Below are 6,000 nucleotides of genomic sequence, written 5' to 3' on the forward strand. Positions count from 1 at the left end.
AAAAGGCCTCTTTCCACTTAAAAATTCATGTTTAAAAATCTGAGTTTCTCTATGACTTCCAGTACAAATCCTCTGGCTGACTTAAGAATCTTCCCAAATTTTCCTCTATCCAGATTATTTATAGTTGCAGTCAGAGTGGCATTTCAGAGAGCTTCCCAACCCTCTTGAATTGTCTTTTTGTAGAGTCTCATGCTATGGACTTGGACATCAGATTTTTCTCAGCCATCCGCCTTCTGGAGGTCAAAGACTTTCACTCTTTCTCTCTTTAGGTTTTTATCACTTCTACTTCCCAAATGATTCCCCCTGTTGGTTAGAATTAGGAGTAAAGCCACAGTCCCTCTAGTTGTTTTTTCTGGGCTTGGGAAATTGGCAGCACAATTTTAATAACTTTTCAGCTGCTCAATGGTTATGTGGCCTATAACATCTCACATAGAATACCTATAATATCTACTCTCAGATTAAAAGATTTCCAAATCCATGCATTTCTTTAAAAATAATATTTCTTTCAAAATACTATATCATAATGAAATAATAAATATATAAACTATATGCATACATTTATTTTAAATGATGTAAGTGTAAAAATAATAAATATGGATAATAAGATAATATTTATTTAAAATAATACATGCATGTGGTATAAAATCAACTAATATAAACACAAATTGAATGAAAACTGAGATTACTTCCTTTTCTTTTTTTTTTAACTAGTTCTCCAGGTACTCTTCAGAGGCAACCACTTTTTCCCAGTTCCTTGTGGACCCTTTCAAATAAAACTGCATTATTTGGGGGAAATGATCCACACCCATTGCTTTAAAAGAAAGCCAAACAATTCAGAAACAAAAATAATTTTTAAAATATCTAAAATAAAATGGCACTACCCAGAGGTAACCATATTAATATTAAAATCCCTTTAGACTAGGGGATCCCTGGGTAGCTCAGCAATTTAGCGTCTGCCTTCGGCCCAGGGCGTGATCCTGGAGTCCCAGGATCAAATCCCACATTGGGCTCCTTGCGCAGAGCCTGCCTCTCCCTCTACTTCTCCGTCTCTCTCTCTCTCTCTCTCTCTCTCAATCTCATAAATAAATAAAATCTTTAGAAAAAAAATAAAATCCCTCTAGACTCAAGACATCTGTCTCTCCAATAGTGTATAAAGGGAACTTACTGTGCATGTTATTTCATTTCCTGCCTTTTTCACTTAATGGAATGCCATGGGCTTCTTTCCATGTCAATACTTATAGATTTAAGTGAATGTTAATTTAATATACACTATGGCTTTAACTCTCCTTCAAGAAGATATGCTCCTTTTTAAAAAAGATTGTATTTATCTATTTAGAGAGAGCATGAGCAGAGGGAGAGAGAGAATCTCAAGCAGACTTTACACTGAGCACAGAGCCTGACAGTGGGGCTCCATCTCATGAGCCTGAGATCATGACCTGAGCCAAAATCCAGAGTTGGAGGCTTAACCAACTGAGCCACTCAGGCTCCCCAAGATATGCTCCTTTTAGATAGAGCAGCACCTTCTGCCTCCAGGCTTTAGGCTTGTCCCACTAAATTCCAATGAGTACTGTGATCCACATGTATTGCCCCACATTAGATCTTCAGGTTGGCTTTGTGTATAACATAAATCAAGTCATAGAAATTCCAAGATCTAAGTTTTATTTCCAGTCACTTTTCTAATCATTATTCTCAAGCAGAATTATTTGTTGTTGGGGATCCCTGGGTGGCTCAGAAGTTTAGCGCCTGCCTTGGGCCCAGGATGTGATCCTAGAGTCCCAGGATCGAATCCTGCATCGGGCTTCCTCCATGGAGCCTGCTTCTCCCTCTGCCTCTCCCTCTGCCTCTCTCTCTCTCTCTCTCTCTCTCTGTCTCTTGTGAATAAATAAAATCTTAAAAAAAAAAGAATTATTTGTTGCTAGGGCCTTCAGAATCATATTGAACGGTGAAAAATTATAAGTAGGTCTCATGGAACAATGTTTTGGAGAAGTATTTAGGTATCATTGATTTTTTTTTCTTAAGACTTATTCAGTTAGAAAGAAAGAGTGAGCAGGAAAGGCTCAGAAGGAGAGAGAGAGAGATAAAATCTTAAGCAGACTCCCTGATGAGCGTAGAACCTGACTGGGGTGGGGGAGGGTAGCTTAATTTCATGACCCTGAGATGATGACCTGAACCAAAACTGGGAGTCAGACACTTAGCTGACAGAGCCACCCAGGAGCCTCTCATTAATTTTTAACACATTTATTGAGCATCTATTATGTGACAAACACTATTGTAGTGATGAACAAAAATCCTTGTCCCTGTGCAACTTATATTCTAGTTGGACAAGACAGTAACCAAAGATATGTGTCAGATGGTGATAATTGCTAAGAAAAGTAAAGCAGAGTAAGGGCAGAGAATGACCACAGGGGTGGGCATATGTGTGTGCTGTTTCAGTGATGGTATTAGGGATGGCTTTTCTAATGAGAAGACAACTAGAAAGAGACACAATGAAGTGAGGAGCAAATCCTGCAAAGATCTGGGGAAACAGCATCCCAAGCTAAGGGTTCAGAACATACAAAGGCCCTGATTTCAGGATATGCTCAACATCTTTAAGGAACAGCAAGGAGGTGCTTGTGGCTGGATCAGTGTGGGGAGAGTGGTAGGAAATGAGATGCAGAATGAACCAGAAGAGGATCACCAGCTGATGTGAATAATGTCAGGTGGGTTCAAAGTCTCCAATGAGCCGAGGCTAGGAGTAAATGTCTAGGATGGATGCATGAGGCTTCATTAGTTATGTTCTGAGTATGAACAAAGTCAGGGGAGAGAGATCTTTCTTGGAATTGAAGGCACTATGCCTTCTTCTATCCTGTTGATAGAAGACAGGAACAGCAGAACTCCAAAGTTGTTGTCTTCTCTGAGAAAGACAATGAGCTTCAGACTGAAAAGGTTAGAAAAGAATTTTGGTCAGAGGCAGCAGAAGCCCAAAATTGAGATGAGAGTATAAGAGAACCCAAACTCATTTGAAACTCCTCGCCCAGATGGCTGTGTCCCCAGTGGAGAGAACTTAGGAAAAGGTGCTCATAGGCACATATACCCACTCCCCCACACACTGAATGCCATGCTATCATGGCAGATTTTTAAGTAGGCTCCATGCCTGCCCAATATGGGGCTTGAACTCATGACCCTGAGATCAAGAGTCACGTGCTTTACTGACTGAGCCAGCCAGGAACCCCTATCATGGCAGATTTTGAGGAATAAGACCAAATTAGAGAGGTCTATTTATCTATTAGATATTCAAGTGGAGGTATTGGGTTGGAGGTATATGAGTGTGGAATTCAGGGGCATGGTCTTGTTTAGAGAATAAATTTAGGAGTTCCCAGCATATATATATTTAAAGCCAGGGCAATGGAGAAACAAGTGAACAGGGCTGCTAATTAGGCTTTTCTTACCATTGCCATCCCCTTCCCCTTTCCCCTGCCTGCCTCACATCTGCTTGCCCTGCTCCTGGACCAGAGAGGTAACTGATCGCTTGGACAGATCTCATGCACCTTTTCAATAGGCTCTGCTTGGAGACCTCTGGGTTAGAGAACGGAGTACTTCTACTCCTTTGACCTTCATGTGACAAAAAACCAAAAACCCAAAAAGCAAAGACAGCAGAGGGGGTGTGGTAGGCATGGAGAGCAGGCATTAAATACAGGCAAAACAAGGGTGTATTCTGGGATTCTGAGAAAAATCTACGGCAGCTACCTTAGCTGCTGGCAGATCCCTAGTCATTCCTTTAATTAAGCAGGACCTTTTTTTGGTATTGCGAAATCATGACCTCTAGAGGGAAAACCTCACAAAAAAAGCGCTTTAGAGAAAATAAACTGTTCACCGAATCTGCTTTCCAATTCAGGGAACTTCAACGAATAACCACAGAAAATATGAAAATCATGCTTCGCTGTCTTACAATGGCTAGTTTTAGAGAGGAAAGAGGCAATAGGGTAGAAGAAGTGACACCTTTCCACACAGAGCAGAAGGAAAGGTCGCACCTGGGTCACGAAGTCGGTGAAGTGTCTGTTTCTTGGTTTTGGCCCAGGTGATGATCTCAGGGTGGTGGGATTGAGCCCCGCATTGAGCTCTGCGCCCAGCACAGAGTCCACTCTCTCCCTCTGCTCCTCCTGCTTGGGTGCATGCTATCTCTCTCACTCTCTAATAAATAAATCTTAAAAAAAAAAGGTGGGGGAAGTCACATTACCTTCCTATTATTATGTACCAAGCACCGTGCTCTGCTCTGTACGTGCATTAGCTCCATAATTAATCCTCCCAACAGCTCTGGGAGGTAGCGATTCTTGGACCTGTCTGTAACGATGAGAACGTGAGGCGCAGAGTTTAAACCACTTGCCCAGATGCATATATCTAATTACGAGGTGGTAGAGACAGTAGTCCAGCCTGGATTCCCCCCAAGACCCCAAAGCCCGTGCACTCCCCTGTCTGAATGCTGCCCTGAGAAGGTACAGCAGAGAGATGCGGGGACCATGAGGGTGTAATCAGAGGCCACATCCTGGGGTTCTGGGATTCACAGTATTTATTACAGTTACCCACCTCTTTGAAATGTTGATTAGCTGTTGTTCCCAGTTTGTAGAGTGCTTTCATCCTTAAATCTTTAAAGGTTGGGGTTTTTTTCCCCTTAAATGGGACAACCACCATTTCACACCAAGCTGCAAACTATTTTCCACCCTCAGGCTAAATAAGCAGGAGTCGTGCCAGGTTTGGGTAAAGCCCAGTGGTGGCCCCTAGCAGGCCCCCCATTCTCCCAGTGGTAAAGGTTTAAATACAGATGTCCCTGGCTCTGCAGAAAGCTGTCCCATCTTTGCACTCCTAGGTCAGTGAGTCTCTGACCTTTTCGAAGGCCAGGTATTTATGGCAGCGAAGTCATATTTGTACCAGAGGACCATGAGAACCTTGGAAGCAGGCTGGCCGCAGCCAGGAGCACGTGCTCCTTCACTTGTGCCCATGACCCCCCAACCAGGTGGTTCTAGGGCAACTTAAAGGAGGAGGTGACTTTAATTTAGTGGCAGGGAACCAACCAGTGCCTCAACTTCACGGATTGTGCGATTGTTTGGCTGGTGGTTGGGCATCAGGGAGTGAGAGCAGGATCTGTATTCTGATGCGTAAAGCAGAACTACTCCTTCTGGGGTTTGTTGGGCCCCAGGAAGTTGCCTTCTCCCTTCCTTACCTGGGACCAAATATTTTTTTTTTATTGGAGCTCAATTTGCCAACATATAGCATAACACCCAGTGCTCATCCCATCAAGTGCCCCCCTCAGTGCCTGGGACCAAATATTAAAGTGGGTCTGGGCCTCCAAGACCATCCAGTGGCCCCATCTAGATACACGCAGACTCATCTAAATAAAGTCTTGATGGCATTCTTTCCCTCTGAAGTTGTTAGAATAAAGCAAGGGATCATATTTATCCCTTTTTATGCCAAGAAATCTCTCTCGATGTTGTGATTAATTTTCCCCTCATACTCCCTCCCATAGCCCTTTGCTTGCACTTCTATTCCAGTGTTTCCCCAGCATCATCCTTATTAGCATTATTTATGTGCACGTCTGTCTCCTCTTCCAGATCATGAGCTCCTGGAGGGCAGAAGCTGTCGTTTATTCATCTCTATCCCCCATGGGCTGCGTGCAGGGCCCCGCACATCGTAAGCACTCAGTAACTGCTTGTTGAATTGAATTATTACTCTCCTCCACTGTTGTTGTGATTGGCATTCATTCATTTAGTCCATTTGCCCCTTAAGAATCTCCTGCCAAGACCCAAAAGTAAAGGCTCACAAGTACAAAGAGACACGTTTTTAACAGTTGATGGTTTTTGGTTGTTTTCTTTTAAATGGACCCAAATGAAAAGAAACGTTTTCTTAGGTCTTGCCAGCCAGACAGAAAAGGTTATCAGCAGATTAAGAGAAGTGTTCTCAAACAGCATCAAGTGTCTTTCAGTGTGCCCAATGGGTGGAGAGCTTTGTGTGGCCGTGAAAGCGGGA

The 6,000-nt window shown here is 43.0% G+C and overlaps 1 long non-coding RNA gene across 1 annotated transcript in view; it reads left to right on the plus strand.

Annotated features, from left to right (window-relative positions):
- The window catches only part of LOC121482877, a 309,951-nt gene extending 304,164 nt beyond the window's left edge, over positions 1–5,787 (plus strand). The window contains exon 10 of the long non-coding RNA XR_005985649.1: positions 5,586–5,787. This is a non-coding gene — a long non-coding RNA (uncharacterized LOC121482877). The remainder of the gene's footprint in view (positions 1–5,585) is intronic.
- The last annotated feature ends 213 nt before the right edge of the window (positions 5,788–6,000 follow it).

Source organism: Vulpes lagopus, chromosome X (assembly GCF_018345385.1).
Source record: "Vulpes lagopus strain Blue_001 chromosome X, ASM1834538v1, whole genome shotgun sequence".
In the NCBI taxonomy this organism is placed as follows: Eukaryota; Metazoa; Chordata; class Mammalia; order Carnivora; family Canidae; genus Vulpes; species Vulpes lagopus.